Consider the following 14,233-nt stretch of genomic DNA (forward strand, 5'->3'; position numbering starts at 1 on the left):
CACCGCTCCGCTCCCAGGGCAGATGCTGGGCTGGGGCGAGGTTGTCAGCTTTGGAGCTGAAAGCAATTTTGTTTGGAATAAGCTGGAAGGAGTCACACTTTTCCATGATGAGAGGCCCCTTTTCGTGGTTGGCATTGCTGTCCCAGGTATTTATACCATCAAATAGCATTCCTCTTTCTTTCCCCCCCAACCCGCCCTCGTCCTCCTCCTTTTCTCATCCTGGTAGCGTGTCCTCAGTGGAACAAGTAAAACAAGAACATTTCCAAAAAAAGAGCAACTTGCATCTTAGGCTTTGCAAGATTCCAAGTCTTCCTCAGAGTCATCCCAAGTCTGAGTACTACCTCTTTCTATTGATTAATTTCTGAGTTTTGGTTTTCAGTGTTATTGAGTTGGAGTTTGGCTCAGGTTTGTAAATTTATTTTTAATTTCAGAGGCAATTTTTAGCTCTGGTAAATGAAAAACAAGGACAAATATCCCATCAAAATGTGGAGTACAGCAATCGCCCTCAGGAATGTGGCCTGTTATCCCTTGACCTATGAATTTCTGTCTCCAAAGTTTTGTGTAAATGGGAATTGTGAAGGGGCCAGGATCTGGTCACAGCTGCCAGATAAGGACATCACAAGGGGAAACCCAATTTGACTCTCACTCTACTGACTCCCAAGTAGTGACAAAAGCAAAGGCTTATTCTCAAGAAATCTCAGACTAAGCTGCTAACCCACCAGCCCTGACCAACAGGAATACCAAACATAATTTCTGGAGTATCTTCTGTGTCAGCATCTTCACCAGGAGTTCTCTGACAGACTTGTTAAGTTTATGGTTGGACTTGATGATCTTAAAGGTCCTTTCCAGCCTAAATGGTTCTGTGATTCTATGATACTCAAGCATCACCTATAGGAGACATAGCCATAAGCCAGAACTTTACAAGCCCATGTCCCTGTTCATCCCAAACCCAGTGTCAGAAGCAGGACTCATTCTGCAGCAAGGGGACACTGAAGAATATGCATAGCTGAGAAACAAGGAATCTCTCAGCAGTTCCTTGGAAGAACAAGTAAGGACTTTGTGGGGCCATCTCTTTCCAGAGGCACTCCTGCAGCTCTAAATGAGATGGTTGCTCTTCCTCTGGAGCATCTTTGGTCCAGCTTCTGGTGGCAGGGATTTACTGGACAACACAAGAGATGTCTAACCAAGGCATTCACCTTCAAGTTACCCAATAGACACACTACATACCAGGACATTTTTCTGGCCTACATTGCTGCTATGTCCAAGACCTGCTGTGCCCATGAGTACCCATCAGCTTTTAAGCTATGTTTAGAGTGTCTATTTCTAGGTGAACCTTTCACTACAGAAGCTTTTTCTCCAGTAACATTTCTTATCACAAACACCTGGACAGCACATCTGTCTCCTACATGGCTGGATAGTGCCCAAAGTGTAGAAAGGAGGAGAGCACAGGCCCACACCTTCCTGCCTCCCCTTCCTCCTTGTAGACTTGTGAACAGTCTTTCATTTGCAGTTTCTTTACCAGAGGACCTAAAGACTTTTAACTTCCTGCATGTGCCTCTTGAATTTTCTCATGTCAAATCAAAACCTGTTCCTGCAGCTTGACATGACATAATGCCTTGACCCCACGAGGATACCCAATAAAAAAGATTAACTTGGCCTTTCTCACTTACCTAGGCATCTGTTTTAATTTTCTTCACACCTCTGTCATAGATGGCTCCATCTGACAAGTCCATTTCTGATGTTGGGGTGGGCTGACATACAGCACACTGAGGTGGCAGAGTGTCTTCTTTACCTAGAATTTCAGACAGAAGAACCTCAAAATAAGATGCTGCTATTTTTTTTTCTGAATTTGTTGGGCTTTTTTACAATCTTCATTTAAACTTGGTGGCATTAAAGGCCTGAGGCAGTTCTTAGTAATTGAGTTTTCATTCTTGTGAATGGGGTGAAAACATAGGAATCTGTAGAGAAAAATGGATGTGCTGGGGGAACTTTTTGAGTCAGTACCCACATTTTATCCATCATCTTTCTTCACTGCAAGGGGAATCTAGATGGGCAAAAGCATTTCTTTCTGCATGCAGTGATCCTCTGTGATACACAGTGCTCACTATATATATATATTTGAAGGTCTGTCCAGCTGAGGAATCACTCCCTTTCACTTATGGGTGCCTTTTTCCTTTGCTTTGCTTTGCTTTCCTTTCCTTTCCATTTCATTCCTTTCCCCTTTCCTTTCCTTTCCCTTTTCCTTTTCCCTGTCCTTTTCCTTTCCTTTTTTCCCCCTTCTTCCAGTGGAACTGCAAATCTCACAGGAAGATTATTCCAGAGAATGTGCCTGGGCATGTATTGGTTGCTCATCCCCCATGTATCTGACCTGCATATGATTATCACTGCTCACCAAACACACAATGTACTGCACAGATGTTTAGTATTCAATTACATTTGAAATGGAGAGAAGGGAAATGGAAAAAGTTGAAAACTAGAAAGAAGAAATAAAACTACTCAATTTTCTGCTCTCCTCTGTGACTCTATGGAGTCTGAAGTAAAGGAATCTGTCAGGCACAGAGGGATCATTTACATCCCCTTGTCTACTTCAATGTGATTTATGATATGTTTAGTTGGTACTTTGTAAACTCTGTAGCTGCTCCTTTTTTTTTTTCTTCTACATTTGACTTGTAGCCCCTAATAAAATGCAATCTCCTAGTTTTAAATCACAGGCAGGCATCTGAAATAGCTTTATGGGACTGCTGTGATTCTTTGGAAAACAGCTACTGCCATTTCTTTCTATCTGTCTGCAAATGCATCCACCCTTCATGAGATTCTGAGATTATAAAGTGGCCTCCAAGGGTCTTGTTCTCTAAACATGTGAAGAGAACCAAAACCAAGGCCAAGATTGTTAAGAGCTTACTGAATACAATGAATGCTGATTTTCAAATATTTGTAAGTATGTGGTTAATAATCTCAGCATCTTCACTGACGACAAACAGAAGGATGAATTTTATGCCCTTTTGCAGCTGCTATTTTCTGAATTTTTTCTTCTTAACTCAGTTCATACAATGCATTTGTACTGCTTTCCCCCAGCAAGAAAAACCCTGCTCCTCGGAGGCTCAGGGTTGTACTTCTCATTTTTTGCTTCTGACTTCTCCCAGCACTGTAAGTGCCACCATCTTGCAGTCCCTACAGACAAAGCTGCCCTCAGCCCTCTCATTTTCAGCCAATTCTTCCCTTTGTTTGAGTAACAGGTCCAAAAGGGCATCTTCCCTAGTTGGTTCACTCCTCATGGAATTGCCTTCATGGTTTGAAATTCCAGAAAGAATGTGGTGGCCATTCCCAGCCACACAGCTCCCCGAGCAGATACTGAGGTGGTTAAGTCCCACTCACAGCTTGTGGCTGTACACATTCCTCCAAATGCCTGAAGAAAACTTCACCCACCTCCCTTTCTTCATCAGGAGCTCTGCAGCAGAGCCCTAACACAACATCACCTGTGCTGGTCCACTATCTGATCCTCACTGATCTTTTTGCAGACACTGGGTGTAGGCTCTGAGGTGTCCCTGGCAGGTTGTGTTCATCCATACCAGTTCCCAGAAGACATCTATTAAAGAAACAAAAGAAAAAAACACCCTCCAAACAATCCACATTTATTTTTCTAGATTAACCCAGCTCATGTACACGTGCAACAGCCCCCATGGTGTTTGACATTCCTGAATTGTGGTAAAATGAGAGATAAAGAGAAATCTTTCTGAAGAAACTAGCAAATGCTCATCCGAAACCATATTTTAGGAGTATTTCCTGGGATTTGGGCCATTTAAACTAACTGCTCCAGGATGTTTAGAGCTATCATGAACACCCAAGTGTGATTTGAGGCTACACATACTTTTTCCTACTTTACCACTGGAATATTAACGTTTAAGTCCCCCTATGCTGTTGCAGTTCTTATTTACATTGTACCCCATTTTTACATACAGAATTTGCATACTTGTAAACTGTTGTTTGATGACATATAAGAAAATATTTCCAAAGGAAATATAAGAAAGGATTTCCAAACCTGTAGCTTTATCAAAGCCTTGCTAGACACAGGCCCACATCTTTGTGTTTTTTCACTGGAGCTTGGGATCCTTAGAGGATGATGACATCCTGGGGGGTCTCCATTGTTTAGATACAGTGGTGGGAAAATGAGTGGCCAGAAATGGAGGTTGCATTCCTCATCTTTCTGCTGGTCCCACACTGCACAGACTCCAGACGAGCTTATAGGAACTCTCCCTAATGCCACCAGTTGAGTATTAGTGAAGTACAGCTTGCTTTTTTCACAGCCAAACATGAGCCTGGTTCCCCACCACTGAGGAAATAATCTTCCTGAAGCATTCCTTTAGACTTCATTAGTGCAAAGACCCTTGCTTCAAGTTTTAGTCCCCTCTGCTCAGGATACTGTTTCCCTAGATTCCTAAGATCAGTTTGAGTGAAGCTGGATTGAAGAAATGACAGGGATGCTCCAGGGCTGCTGTGCCAAGATGCTCCTGCTGCACAATTTCTTTGGTTTTTTCAAGTTTGCCATTTTGAAACTGAGACCATACTTACAACCTGTAGAATTATTTTCTTTGGTAAGGACTTTAAGGTCATTCAGTCCAACCATAACCTAACTCTACCAACCATTAACCTAATCCTATCAAGTCCAGTGCTTAAACCTTGCCCCTCAGCACCACATTTACATGGTTTTTAAATCCCTCCAGAGATGATGACTCCACCTGTGCAGCTTTTGCCTGGGCCTGACAACCCTTCTGGGGAAGAAATTGTTCTTAATATCCAATCTAAGCCTCCCCTGGTGCACTTTTGATCATTTCCTCTTGTTCTATAGTAGGTTCCCTGGGAGAAGAGACTGACCCCCCCTATCTCCAACCTCCTTCCAGGGAGTTGTAGAGAGTGAGAAGCTCTCCCCTCAGCCTTCTTTTCCCCAGGCTGAACACCCCCAGCTCCCTCAGCTTTCCTTGTAAAACTTGTGCTCCAGACCCTTTCTCTGGGCACGATGCAGCCCATCAATGTCCTTGTCAAGAGGAACCCAAAGGTGACCCCAGGACTGGAGGTGCAGCCTCGCAAGTGCCAAGCAACTTGTAAATATTTTACCTTCAGCTGTTCACTCCAGGCTTTGTGTCTAGAGTCAGCTTTTCTACAGTGCCCTGGAGGCTCTCTGCTTCTGGAGCTTCTCACTCCTGAGAGGGAGCAAGTCCAGAGCCTCCAGGTGACCATTCCTGGACCTCCTCACTAAGGTGCAGTGGATGGAAGAGCCAGGTCAGGCTGGGAATCCCAGGGGAAGTGAGGTGCTCCCAGAGCTGACACATAGCAGTAATAAGAGGTCATATGTGAACCCAGCAAGCAAAAAATGAGTGGGCAGAGGGCAGAGAAAGTGGGGAAAGGACAGACTAGAACCCTTTCTCTCAGAATGTTTCCCCTTTTACCACTTGCACAATCCTTTTCGATGCTTTCTTTTTTTCATCTCTCATAGCACATTTTTTTTCCAAGCAGCCGGTCAATATGATTGAGTCTCAAACCTCACTAACTCATGAAGAAGAGCCTTCATGTAGTGAACCAATTACATTCCAGCTTGCTGGACAGGCAGAATCTCAGATTGGTCCCTCCGTGGTTTGCTGTACATGCTGGATAATCCTGAGCTATCTTTGGGGAGATGTCCAATGAGCTGTAGTTTCATAGCCCAAGGGAGGGAAAGAGTTAAAATACAAAGTTTTTGTCTTTGGGGTTTCGTGGTGAAACACAGCAAGAGCAGAATGACCCAGCTGCATTTGTTTTATTTTCTTGTCACCAGAGAAACGAGAAGGAAAAACTTGCAGTGGCGTTTCCATGAAATTAAGAGAAAAAAAGACCACATAGTTTATAGAGGAAACCTCATTCCCTTCCCCAGCCTCTTACCAATGATGGTTCAAAAAAAATGTACATTTTTGAACTTAGTCACATCCCGCCCCACCCACGGTCCTTAATGCCATGTGCAGACTCAAAAAAGAGATTTCAGTTTCCTTCTTCTGCTGACGAACTTCTATCTAAACATTAGCTTTTTTCTCTGCTGGAGCCCAGAGTTACCACCTCCCCAAGAAATGACTACTCTGGCTAAAGTTACAAATAAAATATAGACTTTCTCTGTTAGATTTCAGCTCGTTGTATGAATAATATTCCCTCAAGACATACTTATTATATTGAACCATAAATCTACCGGGGGACAATTTTGCAATGACTAATGGGTATAAATAGAAAGGAAAGGAATTAATTAGTGCCTTATCCTGGGAAAAGAGGGGGCTGAAAGGGATCAGATAGGGGGAAAAAGCCTTCCCTCTGAAAGTGGGGTTATGGCAATGTGGGCTGGTGGGCTAGGAGTAGGCTGGCCCTGGTTCCAGCGAGTTCCCTCAGGAGTCTGGTGGCCTGGCAAGGACACATTACAGTTCAGCAAATGAGCTGATTTATTTGAAATGCTAATCTTTTCTTTAATCCCAACTTTTTCTCTCTATAACAACACTGTTCTCCAGCCCTCAGGTCTTAAAACAAACGTTTTTGACCTCAACCTTTGTAAGGAGCTGGATGTGCATCTTTGGGACAGATTATGTGGAATTCCCTTTTCTACAGGACCAGTAAAATGGAATTAGAAAGCGAATGTGAAAACAAAAAAACAACCAACCAACCAAAAAAACACCTCACAAACCTTGAAGTCAGTGAGAGACTTTTTACTGTCTTTAGGAACCTGTGATTCAGATCCTGAAAGGCAGTCAGTGACTTCAAGGTTGTAACTTGTAACTAAAGATGGTCACCAAGAGAAAGCATCACATTTAGCTTCCAGTAAAGCCCTAATCATAACAAACCCCCAGGAGGTGGGTGGGTTTAAGAAACCAGTTTAGCTGTCCTTGCTTGGGATGCTTTAGCACATGGGTGCAATAGTGCAGCAGTCAAATATGAGTCCAAGACAATACAGAAGGCAGCAGCAAAGGTCTGGTGCCTTGGCAGCAGTACCTCTACCACCCCCTGAAGGAAGCTTCCAGAAGCACAGAGGCACTGAAAAGCCTTCCCTTGAGTCTCTCCATAAACAGACACTAAGTTTGTAACTGTTATATTACAGATGCTAAATGAAATATCAAACCTCTCCCTGCTCCACAGGACCTTTTGGATGCAGACAGCAAGGATCTAGAAAAGGATCTGATCAGTGCTTGGGTGAGTCAATGGATTGATGTGCAAAAGACAAAGCATAGGTAACCTACAGCAATGAGTAAAACTGAACAGTAAAAATCTTCTGGATTTTCTGCAGTGGTAAGGAACTTTATCTAGCTGCTCACTAATAACATTGACACTAAACTCTCTGGCAAGACAGATGAAGTCCTGGAGCAAGGGCCTCCCTCGTGACCCCTTTCACAACACAAATATGAGGCCAAATTTGTCACAGGTTAAACTAATAATTTGCCAAAATTTTTGCATGAATTTGCAATCATAAGAATTTGCAAAACAGAATTTTGCAGCTAGTTTGAGTCTTGCCACAGATATACTTGTCTGGCCCCAAACAGAAGACTTCTGAAATCTGAGCCCATTTCAGTCACCAAGTCACAAAGCAAAAGTCCAGCTGATCTCCAGCCGTCCTGGTACTGATTTGATGGGCTGAGCCCTCCTGGGACTCGATTTTCTCAGCTGGGGTAGAGGCTGCCGTGAGCTGCCCTGCTCTGCAGACATCCCCGTCCCGGGGAGCGTGGTGGGCAGCCACCCAGCAGCTGTTCCTCAGCCTGCAGGGTTTTTCCACTGCTCAATGGCTCCTGCTTTGCACATATTTGATGTGAATCCAGGGAACTCTGTGCAGAACTTCAGACCAGCTCCCTGGGTCACGTACAGCAGAGCATTGCCTGCCTGCTTTTGGCATGATGCTTAACACCTCCCCTTCCCCTACGCACATACTCCGGTTTTTGCTCTGACACAAAACCTTAGAGGCCCTCCTTTTGTGTGTAGCTATAGACTAATGGTTAAGAAATTGATAATCCTGTAATGCAGTGTCCTCCTGGCCAAATACAACATTGCAATAAGATTGCCCTCCACTGTCAGGAGAAATTGCTGCTGCTGACCAGGAAAGTGGTATTTGCATCGAGCATCATAAAAACCTGAACGGGAGTTTTATGCACGTAAGGAGTGCAATGTAATTAGATCCATAATCAGTGTTAAGAAAAAGATTCCTATCCAACCTTGTTTCAAAGGTCATCCTACAAAGCAAAACAAGAAAAACCATCCCACCAAATAATATTCTGTATTATGAATTTATATTCCTCTGAGACAAAGCAAACACCCTGCAGAGCAAGTTAACAATACAGAGGTACAGGAGGAGAAACATATTCCATCCTGACTTGGATTCTCTTTCACAGTACCTTAAATCAGCTCAAGAGATCAGGGTCACAAGGAAGTTAAAATATTTTTGCCAGGGATGTAACATAGACCCTTTTACCAGGGCAACTGAATGTCCACACTCTTCACTTGAGCGTTAATCTGAGCCCAGCCTCCACCATCAAAGGAAATAATTTTGATAGCGTGTGCAATAAATAACATCCTATGTTTATACTCCTTCTTCCTAAGACTGCCAGTGGAACTCAAATGCTTATCTCCAGCCCAAAGAGTCTTGAGATTTTCCAGCTTCACTGTGGGATAAATAAAATTACAGTGGGGAGGTGAAAGTGCAGGCATGTACTCACTGTCTTTCACATACAGTTCTTCACCCTTCCTTCTGTCCCTCATCTATTCAGACTCTGACAGCTTCCATATAAAGAGAGAAGCAGAAATAAGCAATGAATTATGCACCATTTTTTTCTTTTAAAATTACCTTCTTAGGCACAGAAACCACACTTTCATTTTTCATTGAGATTTCTCTGCATCCCTCTGTCAGTTTAAAAGGTCCAGAAATGGTTACAGTTGCCTACCCAAATGCTTCTTCCCACAGCAGCATAACTTGTATAACCACAGAATCCCAGGCTCATCCCATTTGGAAAAGACCTCTAAGATCATTGAGTCCAGCCACAACCACACTAAACATGTGCCCTGCCATCAAGTCACAAAGTGAACTGTTTGTGCCTACCCTGAAATGGTGGTGGTGGTGGTGGCAGGCCCACCAGCCTGGTCTCAAGAGAAGCTTCAAGTCCTAACATCTGAACCATGTCTGAGCCCAGGCAATGTGAGCACCCTCTGAAGGTGCCCACTCAGCTTTGCACACCTGGCTGCCTCATGAAGGTGGAATTGAAGTCCTGCCTGCTCAGTGCATCTCTGTCAGACATGAAAAAATAAACATGATTGAGATATGATCTAACATAGCCCCCACTCAGGAAGGACAAGGACAAGCATAGTGGGAAAGGGTGAAGGGTGCTGGGAAAGGGAAACAGGGAAGGAATAACTTGCAGGAGCTGCTGGAAACCCTGTGGGGAAATCAGCCTCCCACATCCTTTTGGGGAATCCAGATAATTGAAGGCTCTAGGACTGCTTGATAGAAAACCCCAGACCAGAGGTGATTAAGTTCTCCAGGCCCCTCATCAAGAACACATGGATCCCATTGAGAGACCACAGCCTGGCCAGCAGTGAGCAGAGGTCTCCTCAGAGGAGGAGTGGGGACTGATTGGCAGTGTCTGCAGCAGGAAGCAGCAGTTGGTTTTGGCAAAGCCTCTGTCATGTTTTGTCTCTGGGAGCAAACAGCAAGCTTGCTTCCAGTCTGCAGTTTTGCTCTGGAACCTTTGGGAAGAGGTGTGGGAGCATGGGAGGTGCCAGGTTTACCTCAGCCTCCCTGCAACCTTGGTTGTAGATGCTGCAGCCACTGGAGAGAACCCCTATGGGCTCCCTGTTCATCAGATATGAGAGCAGGGACTGGCACTGGCCATCAGGGAACACACCAAGGAGGACCTGAAGCAGAAATGCCAGCAAAGCTTTCAGCTCAGGTTGGCTACCTCAGAGATGCTTAGATCCCTGAGCAGCACCAGCACCAGCCCCAGTTTCACCAGCATCATGCTGACTTGAGAGTCCTGCTTGCAGGAAAAGTATGTTCCAGAACTGAGAGTTGCTTGCACTCAGCCCATAGTCCACATTTCAGGAGAACACATATTTAAGAGATGTCATTTGAATATATGTTCATTTTAAGGTTTTTTAATATCATCACACACACATGCTACAATCTGTCTTTCCACTCAGAGTTTGGATGGACACAACAGCACTGTGTCCATGCATTCAGTAAAACACCACCCCCCCCTCCCTCACCCTACAAACCACCAAAATTAAGAAGGTTACAAGTTCAAATGCACAGACATGACAGCCTCCACTCCAAGCCCCTGTGGAGCAGGATACTGAGTTTACACTGTAATAAACTTCATCCCTTGCCTGTACAGAAGAGATACTCCAGAAGTGTCAGTTTCTGGAACATTCACCAATGGCAGAATCCACATGGTGTCCCTCTACAGGACAGCACAATCAACACGTGAGACAGCAGGATGGATAAACTGCTCCACCTATCCCTCCAGTAGCCCTCCCAAAGACATTCTCCTCTGCACAGGACAGCACAGGACCCAGCACCCTGCTCTCATGAGTCATCAGCTGCATCCCTCCAGGTCTGGCATCTCAGCACCACTGCAGCCCCTACAGGAGCATCTCCCTCTTTCCCTGTCCCAGGTGTTGGGGTTCCCCTCTGGGGAGCAGGGGGTGGGGGGGTGTGCAGCTCCAGTGCTAACTCCCAACTGGAAGTCCCTAGCAGTGCCCCTGTTAGCAGCTCATTGCATCCCTGAGGCCATCAGTTGGACTTTGCAGCCCTGCCAGCAGTCCCAGCCAGGTGGAGTGAGCCCCAGGTACCCCACAGGGAAGCAGCACACGTTTCTTGGAGTCTGGGATTTGGCACAGCCCCGCTGGTGAATCTGGATCCTGCACACAGCAAAGGTCCCAGATCCATGCCACCAGGTTAGGAGCTTGGAGCAGGACCCATCCCAGGTCTGGCTTCCCATCTGGGGAGGCTGCTATGGAGTCTCACATACCTCTGAGATTCTCTCCTATTCTTCTTCTTTCCCAGACAAAGAAAGAAAAGTATAGGACTCAGGTTCTTGAAAGGGGTTAATACACATATTCTGCATCCTGAGACATGGGGTGAAGGACACCACACCGTGACGTGATGGTTTTAAATGGCTCCCATCTTCTTTTCTTGAATCCTTGTCATAACACAGGCTGGAAAGCCAAAAGCTCTAGACAGGACTTCATCAGCAGGGCCCGGTAAAAACAACACATTTGTTCTTCCCATGGTGGCTCCCCATTCAGAGCAGCTGAATGCTTTGATTGTAGAGGAAACGTCTCTGGCAAAGATCAGGCTTTTTTGGCTGGAAAAATCGATGCTCTGTTTTCAAAAGGTTTCTCCAGAAATCACATGTTTCTCCAGAATGCTCAGGACTCAGCCCAAGGTTTGAGAGGAAACAATGCAGACATGGAGAAGTTATCTGTAACCTGAGAAAGAGGTGGCTGCCAGGTCAGGGCTCCAGTCCTTGCCACCTTTATTCCTTGCTGAGAAGTGGGAGGGGACCCTGCTTCATCCGGAGCCACCTCTGAGCAGTCAGTCCATGTTTCACTCAGGTACACACAAAAGTATGTGAAATGGGAGCAAAGAGTTTGCTTTTCAAAGCAACTATTTTCAAAGAGTTTAAAGTGCCTTGTTGAATTTTGGCCTTAAAAGAAAGATCAGCTATTTTTCCAATCTGGTGCCACGAGTGAGGAAAATGATGGGGGTTTTCTGTTATTCTCAACCCACTGATCCATGTTCTCCAGGTAAGCAGGAGATAGAAGCCAGCAATCTAAACAAGATCAAGACAGGGGTACAGAATCCTAGTAGTGTTCCCTCACAGGATCCAGCTCCAGCCTTGTCAATAAGCTCACACCAGGCACAACCCTTTTCTAGCTCAGGTCATGACTCTGCTTCATGGGCCTTAAAGCTCTTTATAAGCCAGGAATGTTTTGTTCCATGGGCTTGCTGGAGTGCAGTGCATCCTAAACCTGCACATCTGCAACACATAGAGGGAGCCACAAGGAGTGTTTCTGTAACCTGAGCATCTCTTCCTGAAGGCTGGCAAGGAGCATTCAGGAGCTACAGATCTGGGAAAAGGATGGGCACAGTCCTGAGGGTTTCCAGCACTGCCTCCTCACTGTGGCTGCCCCTTCTTCATCATGTCTGGTAGGACCAGGAACAACACAAAAGTGCTAGCAGGGACATCTTGATCAAATGTTTGTGGATTTCTCCTTCACAGCATAGAATCACAGATCAGTTTGGGTTGGAAGAGACCATTCCAGGTGATGTAGTCCAACACTCCTGCAATGAGCATCTTCAACTACATCAGGTTGCTCAGAGCCCCATCCAACCTGCCCTTGAATGTTTTTGGGGATGGGGCATCTACCACCTTCCTGGGCAATCTGTGCCAGTGTTTCACCACCCAAATTGATCTCTGAGTAAAACAGCAGCATGAGCTGAAAAGCCTGAGCTACCTTATGCACAAAGGGCAGCAGGTAGCTTGGTGACCTACCAATGAGCACAGCCTTGTGCAGCAAAGAACATTTATCCTTAACATGGGGTTCCAGGGCAGTTTAAACCTTCACTCAGGTCCAGCCCATGGTATGGCTGCTCTGGCAGTATGAAAAGTTGACACTAAGCCCTGGGCAAGGAAAATATTGACAATCTTGATGACATCTATAGCCCTGCCACCAGGCAGGCCCAACAACCACTTCTGGCCAAAATGATCCCTAATTAATCCTTTCAGCATCCTGGGTGGCACGCTTCTGTAGGAGATGCTTGAAACACAAGCTTGATACACCCAGCTGGCTTCTCCCAGTGTAAAACCTATGGCCTCCCCTCTTGGAAATATTCCATCTGTGTGGAGATTGAAGGCAAAGGGAAATAGAAATTCCATCCATAAATGGAAACATTTGCAGAGGAACAGGGTAAGACCAGCTGCCAAGTTACGGTTACTGCAGAGTGACTAAGCAGCAAGATCAGCACAAGATACTGAACTTCCTGCAAGCTGCTGCTCTTTCACACAGACAAAAACCCATGCAGGTCCCCTCCTCTACTCCTCCACTCTCTGCAGCTTGACCTTGGTGACCAGAAACATGAAGACTCTAGGATCCAGCAAGCAATGGGACACTCAGCTCCTGAGCTTGGCTCAGCATGTGCTGGAGCAGGAGGGGTCCCACATGCAGCAGGATTACCTTTAAATAAGAAGTCAGGAACCACTTTAGAGCTTATAAAACTTTGTAAACACTTTCTGAGTCCATTTTGAGCCAAAGTGGTGCACTAAAGAGGGGGAAAGATCCCTCTTTAATTTTTCTCTGCCTCCCTTAATGTCTTGGGATTGCAGAGTGCTTTACTCCACAACCCTAATTAGGCCAGGACTCTGCAGGAGGCAGAGTAGATGACTTTCTGTAGCCTGTGGTGAAATGCAAACCAGCAGAATCACAGCTGAATGGCTGAGGCTGGGAGGGACTTCTGCTGATCAACACATCCATCCCTCCAGCTCGAGCAGTGTCAGCCAGAGCAGCCTGTCCAGAGCAGAGTACAGTTGGGCTTTGGGTATCTCCACAAATGGAGACCACACAACATCTCTGGGCAACCAGTTCCAGTGTCTGAGTATCCTCACAGTTAAGAAAAGGTGCTTCCTTCTGTTCAGGTGGAATTTCATGTGTTTCATTTTGTCTTACCTCTTGTCTTGTCACTGGGCACTTCTTCATTACTGCTCAAGAGTTCAAGGCCAGGTTAGATGGAGCTCAGAGAAACATGGTTGGTAGTGGGGGGTATTCCTGCCCAAGTCAGGGAGATGGCAATAAGGTGATCTTTATGGCCCTGTTCAACCAAAACCAGTATGGGACTCTGGGATTCCCTTCCCTACACCAAAGAGGATAGAGAAAACCTCCACAGACAGCATGCTGTCTGCCTTCCCATCCTGAGTGTTACCTGTTTAGAAACCAGATAGGGTCTAAGAGACCCCCTCCCACTCCCGACAACAGCATGTCATCAGCCAGATGAGACAGCTCCTGGGATGCGGCAGGGCATGTATTCTGCTTAAGGAACACGACAGCTGAGTCACCATTCAGTCCTGCAGCGCCTACCAGCAGAGGTTTTTTGTCCATGTCTTGCCACCTGCATGAAGGTCTGTCCAGGCCCTGTATAAAACATAAACATCAGCCCAAGGGACCCTGAAATTGCAGGAAAACCTTGTGG

This window comes from Calypte anna, chromosome 7 (assembly GCF_003957555.1).
Source record: "Calypte anna isolate BGI_N300 chromosome 7, bCalAnn1_v1.p, whole genome shotgun sequence".
NCBI classification, from domain to species: domain Eukaryota; kingdom Metazoa; phylum Chordata; class Aves; order Apodiformes; family Trochilidae; genus Calypte; species Calypte anna.